Raw genomic sequence first — 16,993 nt, 5'->3', positions numbered from 1 at the left:
CCAAGTGTTTTCATTGTTCATTTCCCACCTATGAGTGAGAACATGTGGTGTTTGGTTTTCTGTCCTTCTGACAGTTTGCTCAGAATGGTTGTTTCCAGCTTCATCCATGTCCCTGCAAAGGACATGAACTCATCATTTTTTATGGCTGCATAGTATTCCATGGTGTATAGGTGCCACATTTTCTTAATCCAGTCTATCATTGATGGACATTTCGGTTGGTTCCAAGTCTTTGCTATTGTGAATAGTGCTGCAGCATCATTTATTAAGTAGGGAATCCTTTCCCCATTTCTTGTTTTTGTCAGGTTTGTCAAAGATCAGATGGTTGTAGATGTGTGGTATTATTTCTAAGGGCTCTGTTCTGTTCCATTGATCCATATGTCTGTTTTGGTACCAGTACCATACTGTTCTGGTTACTGTAGCCTTGTAGTATAGTTTGAAGTCAGGTAGCGTGATGCCTCCAGCTTTGTTCTTTTGGCTTAATATTGTCTTGGCAATGCGGGCTCTTTTTTGGTTCCATATGAACTTTAAAGTAGTTTTTTCCAATTCTGTGAAGAAAGTCATTGGTAGCTTGATGGGGTTAGCACTGAATCTATAAATTACCTTGGGCAGTATGGCCATTTTCATGATATTGATTTTTCCTATCCATGAGCATGGAGTGTTCTTCCATTTGTTTGTGTCCTCTTTTATTTTGTTGAGCAGTGGTTTGTAGTTCTCCCTAAAGAGGTCCTTCACATCCCTTGTAAGTTGGATTCCTAGGTATTTTATTCTCTTTCAAGCAATTGTGAATGGGAGTTCACTCATGATTTGGCTCTCTGTTTGTCTGTTATTGGTGTATAGGAATGCTTGTGATTTTTGCACATTGATTTTGTATCCTGAGACTTCACTGAAGTTGCTTATCAGCTTAAGGAGATTTTGGGCTGAGACGATGGCATTTTCTCAGTATACAATCATGTCATCTGCAAACAGGTACAATTTGACTTCCTTTTTTCCTAATCGAATACCCTTTATTTCTTTCTCCTGCCTGTTAGGAGTGGTGAGAGAGGGCATCCCTGTCTTGTGCCAGTTTTCAAAGGGAATGCTTCCAGTTTTTGCCCATTCAGTATGATATTGGCTGTGGATTTGTCATAAATAGCTCTTATTATTTTGAGATACATCCCATCAATACCTAGTTTATTGAGAGTTTTTAACATGAAGGGCTGTTGAATTTTGTCAAAGGCCTTTTCTGCATCTGTTGAGATAATCATGTGATTTTTGTCTTTGGTTCTGTTTATGTGATGGATTATGTTTATTGATTTGCGTATGTTGAACCAGTCTTGCATCCCAGGGATGAAGCCAACTTGATCGTGGTGGCTAAGCTTTTTGATGTGCTGCTGGATTCAGTTTGCCAGTATTTTATTGAGGATTTTTGCATCGATGTTCATCAAGGATATTGGTCTAAAATTCTCCTTTTTTTTGTTGTGTCTCTGCCAGGCTTTGGCATCAGGATGATGCTGGCCTCATAAAATGAGTTAGGGAGGATTCCCCCTTTTTCTATTGATTGGAATAGTTTCAGAAGGAATGGTACCAGCTCCTCTTTGTAGCTCTGGTAGAATTCAGCTGTGAATCCGTCTGGTCCTGGACTTTTTTTGGTTGGTAGGCTGTTAATTATTGCCTCAATTTCAGAGCCTGTTATTTGTCTATTCAGGGATTCAACTTCTTCCTGGTTTAGTCTTGAGAGGGTGTGTGTGTCTAGGAATTTATCCATTTCTTCTAGATTTTCTAGTTTATTTGCATAGAGCTGTTTATAGTATTCTCTGATGGTAGTTTGTATTTCTGTGGAATTGGTGGTGATATCTCCTTTAACATTTTTTATTGCATCTATTTGATTCTTCTCTCTTTTCTTCTTTATTAGTCTTGCTAGCGGTCTATCAATTTTGTTGATCTTTTCAAAAAACCAGCTCCTGGATTCATTGATTTTTTGAAGGGTTTTTTGTGTCTCTATCTCCTTCAGTTCTGCTCTGATCTTAGTTATTTCTTGCCTTCTGCTAGCTTTTGAATGTGTTTGCTCTTGCTTCTCTAGTTCTTTTCATTGTGATGTTAGGGTGTCAATTTCAGATCTTTCCTGTTTTCTCTTGTGGGCATTTAGTGCTATAAATTTCTTTCTACATATTGCTTTAAATGTGTCCCAGAGATTCTGATATGTTGTGTCTTTGTTCTCATTGGTTTCAAAGAAATCTTTATTTCTGCCTTCATTTCATTATGCACCCAGTAGTCATTCAGGAGCAGGTTGTTCAGTTTCCATGTAGTTGAGCGGTTTTGAGTGAGATTCTTAATCCTGAGTTCTAGTTTGATTGCACTGTGGTCTAAGAGACAGTTTGTTATAATTTCTCTTCTTTTACATTTGCTGAGGAGTGTTTTACTCCCAACTATGTGGTCAATTTTGGAATAAGTGTGATGTGATGCTGAGAAGAATGTATATTCTGTTGATTCGGGGTGGAGAGTTCTATAGATGTCTATTAGGTCCGCTTGGTGCAGAGCTGAGTTCAATTCCTGGATATCCTTGTTAACTTTCTGTCTCGTTGATCTGTCTAATGTTGACAGTGGGGTGTTAAAGTCTCCCAATATTATTGTGTGGGAGTCTAGGTCTCTTTGTAGGTCTCTAAGGCTTGCTTTATGAATCTGGGTGCTCCTGTGTTGGGTGCATATATATTTAGGACAGTTAGCTCTTCTTGTTGGATTGATCCCTTTACCATTATGTAATGGCCTTCTTTGTCTCTTTTGATCTTTGTTGGTTTAAAGTCTGTTTTATCAGAGACTAGGGTTGCAACCCCTGCTTTTTTGTTTGTTTGTTTTCCATTTGCTTGGTAGATCTTCCTCGATCCCTTTATTTTGAGTCTATGTGTGTCTCTGCACGTGAGATGGGTCTCCTGAATACAGCACACTGATGGGTCTTGACTCTTTATCCAATTTGCCAGTCTGTGTCTTTTAATTGGAGCATTTATCCCATTTACATTTAAGGTTAATATTCTTACATGTGAACTTGATCCTGTCATTATGATGTTAGCTGGTTATTTTGCTCATTAGTTGATGCAGTTTCTTCCTAGCATCAATGTTCTTTATAATTTGGCATGTTTTTGCAGTGGCTGGTACTGGTTGTTCCTTTCCATATTTAGTGCTTCCTTCAGGAGCTTTTGTAAGGCAGGCCTGGTGGTGACAAAATCTCTCAGCATTTGCTTGTCTGTAAAGGATTTTATTTCTCCTTCACTTATGAAGCTTAGTTTGGCTGGATATGAAATTCTGGGTTGAAAATTCTTTTCTTTAAGAATGTTGAATATTGGCCCCCACTCTGTCTTCTGGCTTGTAGAGTTTCTGCCGAGAGATCCACTGTTAGTCTGATGGGCTTCCCTTTGTAGGTAATCTGACCTTTGTCTCTGGCTGCCCTTAACATTTTTTCCTTCATTTCAACTTTGGTGAATCTGACAATTATGTGTCTTGGAGTTGCTCTTCTCGAGGAGTATCTTTGTGGCATTCTGTTTTTCCTGAGTTTGAATGTTGGCCTGCCTTGCTAGGTTGGGGAAGTTCTCCTGTATAATATCCTGAAGAGTGTTTTCCAACTTGGTTCCATTCTCCCCGTCACTTTCAGGTACACCTACCAGACATAGATTTGGTCTTTTCACATAGTCCCATATTTCTTGGAGGCTTTGTTCATTTCTTTTTACTCTTTTTTTCTCTAAACTTCTCTTCTCGCTTTATTTCATTCATTTGATCTTCAATCACTGATACCCTTTCTTCTACTTGATTGAATCGGCTACTGAAGCTTGTGCATGTGTCACGTAGTTCTCATGCCATGGTTTTCAGCTCCATCAGGTCATTTAAGGTCTTCTCTACACTGTTTATTCTAGTTAGCCATTCGTCTAATCTTTTTTCAAGGTTTTTAGCTTCTTTGCGATGGGTTCAAACATCTTCCTTTAGCTCGGAGAAGTTTGTTATTACCGATCGTCTGAAGCATTCTTCTGTTAGCTCGTCAAAGTCATTCTCTGTCCAGCTTTGTGCCATTGCTGGCGAGGAGCTGCATTCCTTTTGAGGAGAAGAGGCGCTCTGATTTTTAGAATTTTCAGCTTTTCTGCTCTGGTGTCTCCCCATCTTTGTGGTTTTATCTACCTTTGGTCTTTGATGATGGTGACGTACAGATGGGGTTTTGGTGTGGATGTCCTTTCTGTTTGTTAGTTTTCCTTCTAACAGTCAGGACCCTCAGCTGCAGGTCTGTTGGAGTTTGCTGACAGTCCACTCCAGATCCTGTTTGCCTGGGTATCACCCGCGGAGGTCGCAGAACAGCAAATATTGCAGAATGGCAAATGTTGCTGCCTGATCCTTCCTCTGGAAGCTTCATCTCAAAGGGGCACCCAGGCATATGAGGTGTCAGTCGGCCCCTACTGGGAGGTGTCTCCCAGTTAGGCTACTCGGGGGTCAGAGACCTACTTGAGAGGGCAGTCTGTCTGTTCTCAGATCTCAAACTCCGTGCTGGAGAACCACTACTCTGTTCAGAGCTGTCAAACAGGGACGTTTAAGTCTGCAGAAGTTTCTGCTGCCTTTCATTCAGCTATGCCCTGCCCCAGAGGTGGAGTCCACAGAGGCAGGCAGGCCTCCTTGAGCTGTGGTGAGCTCCACCCAGTTCGAGCTTCCTGGCCGCTTTGTTTAGCTACTCAAGCCTCAGCAATGGCAGACCCCCCTCCCCCAGCCTTGCTGCCATCTTGCCGTTCGATCTCAGACTGCTATGCTAGTGATGAGCGAGGCTCCATGGGCGTGGTACCCTCCGAGCCAGGTGCAGGATATAATCTGCTGGTGTGCCGTTTGGTAAGACTGTTGGAAAAGTGCAGTATTAGGGTGGGAGTGTCCTAATTTTCCAGGTACCATCTGTCACAGCTTCCCTTGGCGAGGAAAGGGAATTCCCCGACCCCTTGTGCTTCCCGGGTGAGGTGATGCCCCGCCATGCTCCATGGGCTGCACCCACTGTCCGACAAGCCCCAGTGAGATGAACCTGGTACCTCAGTTGGAAATGCAGAAATCACCCGTCTTCTGCATTGCTCACCCTGGGAGCTGTAGAGTGGAGCTGTTCCTATTCGGCCATCTTGGAACCTGATCTGGAATCCACTTAATGTTTGATGGTGATGGCACTGAATTTATCCACAGCTGGGACATAACATCTATTTTGCCTGTGAGGCACACCATATTTGAATTTGATTAAACTATCAGTTCACTGCAAGTGTGTGAGAGAAAAGGAGGGGCTGTCCCACTCTGTGTACCACCATCCCTTTCCTCTCCAATGGAGAGCATGTTCATCTTGTTTGGGCCAGAGTCCAGGGCACTGCCTCTGCCTCACTTATAAGTGGACAGGGTCACTCCCAAAGACTAATAAGCAGGCCACTGTGGCTTTATCCTCTCTCTTGCCCTCTTGTTTTTTCAATCTGTCTCACAGGTTGTGATGTCTGTAAACATGATCTTGCCCCTTCTGTTCTCACAGAAAAGCTCACAAAGAAAGTTTGAGAGACTGTGCTTTCCTTGATACTGGGTTAGAATTGACAACGCTTGCGTAAAATGCATTTCTGTACTAAGAGCATACTATTCCATCTAAATCATGGCCTGGCCAGGCACAATGGCTCACACCTGTAATCCCAGCACTTTGGGAGGCCAAGGGAGGAGGATCACTTGAGACCAGGCATTCAAGACCAGCCAGGGCAGTTAAGCAAGACTCCATCTCTACTAAAAATAAAAATAAAAAAAATCTGGGTATGCTACTGCACGCCTGTGGTCCCAGCTACTCAGGAGACTGAGAGAGGAGGATTACTTGAGCCCAGGAGGTCGAGGCTGCAGTGAACCGTGATCGTATCACTGCACTCCAGCCTGAGGAACAGAGTAAGACCCTGTCTCAAAAAAGTGAATAAATAAATAAATAAAAAATCATGGGCCTGAGAATCATGTTTCCTGGCTTTGTTTTTTTGTTTGTTTGTTTGTTTTTTTGAGACAGAGTCTCTGTTGCCCAGGCTGGAGTGCAGTGGCGTGGTCTTGGCTCACTGCAACATCCGCCTCCCAGGTCCAAGTGATTCTCATGCCTCAGCCTCCCCAGTAGCTGGGATTACAGGCGAGCACCACCACACCTGGCTGATTTTTGTATTTTTAGTAGAGACGGGGTTTCACCATGTTGGCCAGGCTGGTCTCGAACTCCTGACCTCAGGTGATCCATCCGCCTCGGCCTCCCAAAGTGTTGGGATTACAGGCATCATGCGTGGCCTGACTTTCTTTCTTTCTATCTCTTGGTCCCTTCTTCTCGGGAGGCTCCAGTGCCTGTGCTGGGCCCACATTTCTTCTTTCTGGTCCTAAACATCTCATCTAGGCCCCTGGCTTCCAATGCTCTAATTACTCCTGATTCCATCTCTCCAGCCCAGACCCTCCCCACTGAAATGGGGGCTTGGATGATGCCTCTGCTTGGAGGCCTGTCACGCAACTCCAACTCAGTGTGGACACATAGAGCTTGATATTTTTGGCCTTCCCGTCATCAGTGGTATAAACATCTACCTAAGTTGATACCACTATAAACTCAGGCCAAAACTCCAGGAATTGTCCTTGATTCTTCTCTCCTAGAATCTCATTCTTTTGATGAGCTTTGTGTCTCCATCTGCATTGCCACCTCACAAATCCAGGATACCACCATGTCCCCTCAGGCACTGCAGTAGGTTTTTAATGGGTTATCCCATCTCACTCTTGCCAAACCAGTATTCGAGTGTTTACAAAGTGAGGGTGACCAAATCACCTTGCTTGGATCTTCAATGGTTTTCCCATTGACTTGGAATAAAATCCAACCCCTTCCACTCAGGGCTGGATAATCCCCTGGCCCTGGGCCTCTGGTGGCTTCTGCGGTTGTCTAGGTCCTCCCTGGTAAGGAAGGATGAGGCTACAGCATTTATACACACAGGGCTTCCCACACGGCCGGCTGCCCGCACCCCTTCTTCTGCCAGATGTGGCTTTTAGGCCCACGTGCTGACTGTCAGCCTCTTGTCTTCTCCTTCACAGCCACCTTCAACATCCACTGTCCCCACCTTTCCCTTTACTAAAATGCTGAAGGAGGCAATGTGTGGTTTTACTGTCCCTCACTCTTGGGGAGCAGCACTGTTCTTAGTGAGGTGTTTGTGATAAAAGCTTGAACCGCAGGGTCTGCAGTGACACCCACACTTCCTGCAGCGACACCCACACTTCCGTCCATCGTGGCTGTCCAGCCTCCTCACCGCTGTGTGTTCTGCTCCTCATGGCCACCCTGCTGGCCCGGACAGCTGGACACTTCACTGTCTCCTCTCAGGGCTCTACAGGGTTCCTCCAGGACCCAGCACCTGAGTGGGGTGCCCTCTGCCAGCAGTCTCCTTCTGCCTACGCAGCAGTCACACACAACCTTCTTCTCCCCTTCTTTTTTTTTTTTTTTTTTTTTTTTTGAGATGATGTCTTGCTTTGTTGCCAGGCTGGAGTGCAGTGGCGCGATCTCAGCTCATTGCAACCTCTGCCTCCCGGGTTCAAGCGATTCTCCTGCCTTAGCTTGCTGAGTAGCTGGGACTACAGACACATGCCACTGCACCCAGCTAATTTTTGTATTTTTAGTAGAGACGGGGTTTCACCATGTTGGCCAGGATGGCCTCAATCTCCTGACCTCGTGATCTGCCCCCCTCAGCTTCCCAAAGTGCCGGGATTATAGGCGTGAGCCACCGCGCCTGGCCTCTTCTCCCCTTCTTATATCTCCATGAGTGGGATATGGCTGCAGCGAGCCTGATGTCGGTCATCGGTTCTGTGCCCATGCACGCTGGCATTCCTTCCCCCTGCCCATGTATGCCCACAGCATTGCCATGCCCATGCCCTGACACAGGCCCTGTTGATCTCTATCAAGACCACTGCAGTAGCCCCCCTCTGGGTACATGTCTTTAGCCTTTGACTTGGGATTGGAGCCAGATTTCGGAAGGAGAAGCTAGACTTTCTACCTTGAGTCTCTGCTCTCCAACATACCATGCACTAAACTGCCTGTTGGGTCTTCCTGAGGTGGAGCTCCAGTTCTTTCCGTCCCTTCCTGGCTTGCCTTGGCCTACAGAGTAAAATCCATTCTGCCAACTCATGCTCCCTGGCCTCCAGGATATGGCCTCAACTTTTCTCTCTCTCTTTTTTTTTCTTTTGAAACAGTCTCACTCTGTCACCCAGGCTGAACTGCAGTGGTGCAATCACAGCTCACTGCAGCCTTGACCTCCCAGACTCAAGCAATCCTTTCACCTCAGCCTCCTGAGTAGCTGTAACCACAGGCACACACCACAATGCCCAAATGATTTATTTTTATTTTTAGTAGGGACGGGGTTCTCACTGTGTTGCCCAAGCTGGTCTCGAACACCTGACCTCAAGTGATCCGCCCACCTCGGCCTTCCACAGTGCTGAGGTTACAGTTGTGAGCCACCATGACTGGCCTCACCTCCCTTCTGAGTGTTCTTCTTTTTGCTGTGTTGTAGTCCACCTCAGTTTCTGTTTTCCACCTGGGGCTTTCCACCTCCTCTGCCAATCTGTCTTGAAACCCTTCCTGGACAGGAAGGGCAGCCTGGATGCCACATGGTTGGAAGGTCTTTCCTGAACGTGCACTGGAGATGGGAGTCACACCGCCTGCCCCTGGCAGCCAAGGGGCTTGTGTCCTGTGGCCCCATCCCTCCAGGCCATGGTTGTTGGATCTGGAGTGGGCACCCAGCTTGGGGGTAACCAGTCCATGGTGTGGTCGCAGGTGGGAACCAGCAGCTCTTGTCCCCTTTCTTTTCCTGGGATTGAACTAAGAACCCAGCAGGGGTTGAGAATCGTGGCTGAATGGTCCTGAGATGCAGGCTGAGCTGTGCCAAGCCTTCTGTAAGCCAGGTAGAAGAACAGAAAGAATGCAGAAGCAGAAGAAGACACTTGGAGCAGGTCAGAAAGGAGCAGACTGGGCATCCGTGGGTCCCACTCATGGCCCAGTGTTACAGGGAAACCCATGCACTCCTGCTGAGTGGTCTGAGAGCTGCCTGAGCCCAGAGCTGGTCGTTCTACCTCTCGTGCGTTCCACCACCTCTGGCTCCTGTTCTTGGAGCCACAGGTCCTCATCTCTCTTATTGTCCCTCACATCCTTATCAGTAACCAAATGCAGCAGATTAAACAACCCGCCAGCTGGGAGTTCTGGATCTTTCCATGATACCCCCCTTTCCTACCATATTTGGGAGTACACCTTATCTCCCTGACTAAAGGTGAAAACCAGAAGGCCAAGAACTGTGTCTTCATCATCTCGGTCCTGCCAGGTCCCTGCCCTATGCCTGCCAGTGGTAGACACCCAATAAGTAATTCATTGAATAATTGAGTTAAACAAATACAAAAAAAAAAAAAAAATCAAAACCCAGCTGCTTTTTGTACTTCCTACATAGACTACTTACTCCATGGTCTTTTTTTTTTTTTTTTTTTTTTTTTTGGAGGCACCATCTCAGCTCATTGTTGCCTCAACTTCCCAGGCTTAGGTGATTCTCCCATCTCAGCCTCCTGAGTAGTTGGAACTATAGGCATGCACCACTAAGTCTGGCCAATTTTTGTATTTTTTGTAGAGGTGGAGTTTCACCATGTTGCCCAGGCTTGTCTCAGACTCCTGGGCTCAAAGATCCTCCTACCCTGGACTCCAAAATTACTGGGATTACAGGCATAGGCAGCCACACCCAACCCACTTATTTTCTTTGTTCTGAAAGCTAAGAAAAGTACAGTACACACACAAACACACACACACACACACGCACACACGAGTACTTGAACAGCTCTTTCTCCCTCTGAGGAACAAGAAGCATGAGCATATTATAAATTGGCCCGAGGAGTAAGCCATTCAGGTAGTTTTCATTACAGTTAATTTTATCACTGCCTCCTGTACATAACCAGAAACTGGCTGCACTTTTTTATAATCTCATTTCCATGCCAGCTTTTTAAAATTACAAAATTTTGTTAATGTTTAAATGTGCCCTGCTTCATGAGCTTAATCATGTTTAATTGTATGATTCCTTGTCTTGGTCGAATTGAGGCATGGCAATGATAATAATGGATCATTTTGTTTCCTGTTTTCCCACTAGTTGGAAGAAAGCCATATGTAGCTAAATAAAGGTGGTCCTTACTACCATGTAGATAAATAGATGGTAGTCTTTACTACCATGTAGATAAATAAATAGTGGTCTTTACTACTATTTACTTAATGCAGTTCTTTTCTTTTTTTTTTTTTAAGAGACACGGTCCCACTGTCACCCAGCTGGAATGCAGTGACCGGATCTCAGCTCACTGCACCCTCTGCCTCCCCAGATCAAGTGATCCTCCCACCTTAGCCTCCCAAGTGGCTGGGCTACAGTGTACACCACCACACCTGGCTAATTTTTTTTTTTTTTTTTTTTTTGTAGAAACAGGGTTTCACCATGTTGCCCAGGTTAGTCTCAAGTTCCTAGGCTCAAGCTATCTGCCCACCTTGCCCTCCCAAAGTGCTGAGATGCCCAATGCAGTTATTGTCTATAAAACTAATACAATACTGAATTTATAAATGACATATTAAAATTATGTTCTCAAACTGGTCACATTTAGTTGCATTTTTTTTTAATTGATTCAGAGGAGAAAAAAATAAATTCTTGCCTGCTCAGACATACAAGCCACCATGCCCGGCCAGTTTTGTTGCATTTTAAAAGTGAGGAAAGTAATGGTGTAACATGTTATTGTGGACATTGTTTTATAAAGAAAGCCTGGGCCAGGCACAGTGGCTCACACCCATAATCCCAGCACTTTAGGAGGCCGAGGTCAAGGCACTTTGGTAAGATCACTTGAGCCCAGGAGTTCAAGCCAGCCTGGGCGGCATAGCAAGACCCCAAAAATATTTAAAAATTAGCCAGATGTGGTGGTGTGTGTCTACAGTCCCAGCTACTCTGGAGGCTGAAGTGGGAGAATCTCTTGAGCCCAGGAGTTCAAGGTTGCAGTGAGCCATGATTGTGCCAGTGTACCCCAGCCTGGGCAACAGAGCAAGACTCTGTCTCAAATAAACAGGTAGTTTTGTTGGTAGGTAGGTAGGTAGATGGATGGTTGGATGGATGGATGGACGGACGGACAGACGGACGGATGGACGGATAGATAGATAGATAGATAGATAGATAGATAGATAGATAGATAGATAGACAGACAGACAGACAGACAGATAGATAGACAGATAGATGAGATAAATGTATAGATAGATCAATGATAGACAGATGATAGATTAGATAGATGATTGATAGATTAGATAGATGGATAGATGATAGATAGATAGATAGATAGATAGATAGATAGATAGATAGATAGGACAGATGGATAGATGATTGATAGATGCACAGATAGATAGGCAAGCAGCCAGCCAGGACTGTCTTAGGATAACAGGATGGTGAGGGGAAGGGTCAGAAGACTCACACGTATTCTCTGCAGTGTTAGATGATGCCTCGGTAATTGGTCAACAAGAGGGATTTTCCCCCATGTAGGCTATATCTGAAAATGCGCTCAGTGTCACAAAACACTGGCAAATTGTTTCCAAACTTGTCTGTGAGATGATAAGAGTATGGAAAGAGAGAACACTCGTAAATTATACGAATCATTTTCTTGGAGAGTGTTTTGTCCTTTGCTGAAGATCACATTCCCATCAAAATCTTGTGGGGAGGGGTTTGGTGGTAAATCCATAAATTAAATCCCAGATTATTTCTGGTAAGGGATGAATGGGGAGGCTGGCATTGTTCGAATGCCAGAGACGAGACTTGGGGAGCCAGCCTGCAGCTCTGGCTCCCGGAGCCTCTAGGAGGCCCTCACGCTGTCTCAGAAAGAACGACTTAGAGTGTGATGAGAGTAAATAAGAAGATACGGGCAAGATGCCCCCAGCTGCCCATGGGCACTGTCGTCAGGCCGACTGGTACCAACCAGGTCAGTGGTCTTCATCCTCTGCTGGGCTCCTCATGTTTCCCAGTTGGTCCTTTTCCTGTTCCCGGGGCAGCTGCTGCGGGAAGCTTTTCCCAGCACACTCCATATGCCCCTCGCCCCACCTGCATGCCGTCCTCCCAGCAGGGCCCCAGCGGCTGGTTTCACAGGGAAAGCAGGCCATCAGGGAAGCACGCCTTCCTGAGTGGTCTTCCTCCTGCTCCCTTTCCTAAGAGGACGTGGCGGTGTCCTCTTGCAGTTTCTCTGCCCCACTGTGAACCCCTTCACATTCTCATTGGAGCCCATTCCTTATCACCTCCTCTCACACCTCCCTGCATTTATGCTGAGTCTTTCATCTCTTCTAGTTCTTTCTCAGCTCTCAAAATCACTGAAGGCTTTGCCATTCAAAGCAAAACCCTTCTTAAGCCCTATTTCTCCTTCAAGTCACAGTCTTCTCCCGAACCTTGGAGATACCTCCCCTTGCCATGCACATGTCTTTAAACTCTCTTTTATGCTGCCTCACACGATTCCTTAGAAATCCCTCTTGCTGAGCTCAGCAGAGCTAGAGCTACATGACCTAGTGGCGACTTCTTCCTAACTTCCCCGCAGCTTCACCACCCTACCCGGTCCTCCCTTCCTGGATGTCTTCATCGTTTCTCTGGCCCTCTCTGTGTTCGTTGCTTCTCAGTCTCCTTCATGGGTTCTTCCTGCTCTGCCTATCTCTTATTTCAAAAATAGCTTTCCACTCCAGCTGCCTTTTCTGTGAGGACCCCCAGAGCTGCTGTCTTTATTTGGAACTTTATCGTTTCTCACTTGAATAATTTCATAGCAGCCTCCTGCCTGATCACTCTGACATCAGACTCTTTGCACCCACGGCCATACTCCACCTGCTGTCAGAATTGGGCAAAAACAAATCGGAATCTTTCACTTCCCTACCGGTAACTCCCACTCACTCTCCCCGGCAGGCCCACACAAATCCAAACTCATCGATTGACTGATTCATTGGCAGGGTCTTACTCTATTGCAGGGACTGGAGTGCATTAGTGCAATCATAACTCACCATAGCCTCAAACTCCCAGGCTCAAGTGATTCTCTTGCCTGTGCCTCTGGAGTAGCTCAGACTTCAGGCATGTGCCACCACACCCATCTAATTTTTCAGATTTTTTGTAGAGATGGGGTCTGACTATGTTGCCCAGGCTATCTCAGACTCCTGGCCTCAAGCGTTCCTCCTGCCTCAGCCTCCTAAAGCACTGGGATTACAAGGATGAGCCACCACACTCGGCCCCAAACTCTTGATCGGGACTTAACCAAGTCCTTCCTAAGTCTCTCCCTCTGTGCCTGGACCCCACGTAGCTCACAGAGAGTTCCTTCACTTCCTCACACATGCTAGATTTTCTTTGTCTGTGCCCCTTCATAGATGCTGTCACTTCTCCTCTGCCTCTCAGCCTTCAAGACACAGTTCACAAATACCAGCCCGGGAACTGCTTTTCTCCTGGGCAGCTGGCCACTGTCTTGAAGTTTATCTTGTACTTTCATCATTACCCTCTTATTCTAGCACTTAAAACACTATGATAATCAAGCCATTTCCATGACTGCCTTCTCGACCCTTTTCTGTATTAGAGTAATGAATGTTATTGATGTTTTAGGGAGTTAAACATATAAGAAAAGAAGGATGATGTGATAAACTCATCAAGAGGTGATGAAAGCTCTAAGAAGAGATTTCCTTGACTCTGATTCAGGGAAGAAGAGAAAGTACCATTATCCCCAAGATTACTGGCTCAAGTCTTCACTGATCCATTAAAGGAGGCTAAATGGCATCTCAGAAAAGAGCCCCAGGGCAGAAAACAGAAAACCTCTGCAACCTCCGGCTTTAGTTTTCTTTCCTCTCAGGTGGCAACCCTTGGTTTTTTTTAAACTTCATCTTCTGAAATTGACTCGGAAATCTTCATCCCACCCTCCAAAAACTTAACTATTAGCATTCTTTTTAAGCTTCTTTGTTCATATGATAGGTCGGGAGAGGAACAGAGATGCAGATAGAGAGACAGTGTAAGACACAGAAAGAGACAAAGAGAGAAATGCCTTCTCCTCTCTTGAGTTCCGTGAATACAAAGGCTTTCCCCGCTCCTCTTTACAGTTGTAGACCCATTGCAGGGAGATTCTCAGTGCCAGTTGTCTGGATTTTGTGAAGGTGCTCAGGATATATGTGCAGTGGTTCAGAACTGGGGGTGATTTTGGCCCCCCGCCCCCAGAGACATTTAGTGAGGTGTGGAGAATTTTGGGGGGGCTGCTATAGACATCTAGTGGGTAGAGGTCAGGGATGCAATTAAACACGCTGCAATGCATGGGACACCCCCAAACAAAGAACTACCTGGCCCAAAATGTAAATAGTGCTGAAATGGAGGACCCCTGATCTTGTTGGAATGGAGACAAAGCATTACTGGAACGTGGTGAGTTGCCAGGTTTAACTCATCTTCACATAAGTACCACTGAGCACCAACTGTATACAGAACATAGTGCCATGCATTTCACAGAACGCCTGGTTTAAGGAGCTTCAGTCTATAATGGGAAGAGGAAATGGGAAAGCAGTGCTTATCCAGGAGACACTGTTAGACACCATCCATATGTGTTCTGAACCAACATCACAACAGCCATATTATGAGACAGGCATGATTCATACCCATTTTAAAGATAACCCAAAGCCCAAATCACTCAACTATAAGGTGGTAGAGGAAAGATTTAAACCTGGAGCTAAGTGATTCCACCACCCATGTTCTCATGATGCTCTTGATTAGGCAGATGAACAAATATACAAATAATTACGATGCAGGACATAGTAAGAGCAGTGCTACAAGAGAGATGCAAATAGAGCTTAGAGCTTAGGGTGGGATTAACAAAGACTACATAGAAGAGGTGGCTGTTGACATGCATTTTGGATGAGCTGTAGGATGAGGGGAAGAAGTTTCAGACATGGAGATGCATGAATGTATATACACAGAGAGGCCAGGCGTGGTGGCTCACACCTGTAATCCCAGCACTTTGGAAGGCTGTGGCGGGCAGATGACTTGAGCCCAGGAGTTCGAGACCAGACTGGGCAACATGGCGAAACCTTATCTCTACAAAAAAATATAAAAATTAGCCAGGTGTTGTGGCATGTGCCTGTAGTCCCAGCTACCCGGTAGACTGAGTTAGGAAGATCACTTGAGCCCAGGAGGTCAAGGCTGCAGTGAAATGTGATGGCATCATTGTACTCCAGCCTGGATGACAGAGCAAGTCAAGACCCTGTCTCAAAATAAAAAAGGAAAGAAACAATCAGACTTAGTCATGCAGCCCTGTTTGGCCAGAGGATGAGAACTGATTGGCAGTCAGCAGAGCATCTATTTTGAGGTAGCCATGGTGTGATAGGAAGGGATACAGAGTTAGAATTAAAATAATTCCTTTCTACCTCTTACAAGCAGAATGACTTTGGACAAGTCACCTCTTTGAGCTGTAGTTCATCATCCATAAAGAGAAGAGAGGGTTCCTTCTTCACAGGGTTGTTGTAAATATTAAATAACATATTTTTATTTATGCAGTTTGTAAATTCTAAAGCACTGATCTATGCCTCTCATTTAAAGAAGAGGTGTAGTTGTAGTCTGGGTCTATATTGGTCTATTCATTTTTGTTGTTGTTTTTGTCATCATTGTTAATTTGGTAAGTGGGAGAGGTCCGTTGATGGTGTCTGGGCAGGGAAAGGATATGATTAGAGTAGTATCTTTGAACACTCACAGTGTCAGTCACAGTGTCAGTAGATGAAAAGTAGTGTCAGTAGATGAAAAGGGAGTGAGGCTGAAGCAGACGGCCTGGATAGGAGGCTTTCACAATAGTCGAGGTGAGAGGCAGTATAAGGTAACATATGCTGTTGGATGCAAAAAAGGAGAGAAATATGATGCAAGAAATTTGGTAAGGGAAGATTGGCCAGTCTTGGCACTTGAGTGAATGTGCAGGATGATAGATAGGGAGAATGATGATGGTGACCTAAAATCAAAACTGGGTGTTGGGGAGACTGGAATATTGTTAGGTGAGAGAGAAGGTAGATGATAATTTTAGAGTGACAGATGGGCATCTGCGTAGAAGTGTCTAGAAGGCAGGGGAAAATCCAGGCATGGAGCTTAGAAAAGAATCCAAGGCTGGAGTGGATGGTACCAGCCAAGGCAGTGGCAGTGAAAGGGAACCCACAGGGAGCGAGCAGAGCACAGAAATGGCAGAGGCGATGGATGGTAGCCCTCTGGGAGCTGTTTCATCCAGAGGTAGGACAAGAAAGGAAGGACTTGCAAAGGAAACAGCAGGCAGACACTGGAAAGAACCAGAGTGCAGGACCATGAATCCCAAGGAGGAAGGGGATCATGGGCAGTAGGGGCGAACAGTGTCAACCATTGTGAAGAGGTTGCGAGGATGGAGGCTGAGCTGTGGTCATGGGGTTTACAGATCATACAGTCGATATCTCCAAGGGCAGCATGCATTGTGGGTAGAAGCCACATCACTGGAGCTTGGTGGAAGGACAGAAGGCATTCACTTATGGGGATAACAGAGTTAAAGTAATGTTTGCTTGTTATTGTTCTAGACTGGGGAAAAAATGAGTATTTTTGTTGGTTGGGGAGGAAAAGCCTATAGAGAAAGAGATTGCTGATGAAGGCAAAAACAGATGGTTTAGCCAAGTCTTGCAATGAATAAGCAAAAGTTAAATTAGAGGCTTGGATTGACCTTGGAGGTGGTTAGGAGCAGAAGAGAAGAGGGAAGAACAGATCTTGAAAGGCAGAGAGTTGGGAGGCCGAGGTGGGTGGATCACCTGAGGTCAGGAGATCGAGACCAGCCTGGCCAACATGGTGAAACCTCGTCTCTACTAAAAATACAAAAATTAGGCAGGTGTGGTGGTGGGCACCTGTAATCCCAGCTACTCAGGAGGCTGAGGCAGGAGAATTGCTTGAACCCAGGAGGCAGAGGTTGCAGTAAGCCAAGATCGCGCCACTGCACTCCAGCCTGGGCAACAGGGCGA

The 16,993-nt window shown here is 45.6% G+C and overlaps 1 protein-coding gene across 4 annotated transcripts in view; it reads left to right on the top strand.

Moving 5' to 3' along the window:
• The window catches only part of FAM171A1 (family with sequence similarity 171 member A1), a 159,156-nt gene that overhangs the window by 95,995 nt on the left and 46,168 nt on the right, over positions 1-16,993 (top strand).

This window comes from Pongo abelii, chromosome 8, assembly GCF_028885655.2.
Source record: "Pongo abelii isolate AG06213 chromosome 8, NHGRI_mPonAbe1-v2.0_pri, whole genome shotgun sequence".
NCBI classification, from domain to species: Eukaryota; Metazoa; Chordata; class Mammalia; order Primates; family Hominidae; genus Pongo; species Pongo abelii.
This window is presented reverse-complemented; position numbering and strand designations above follow the sequence as displayed.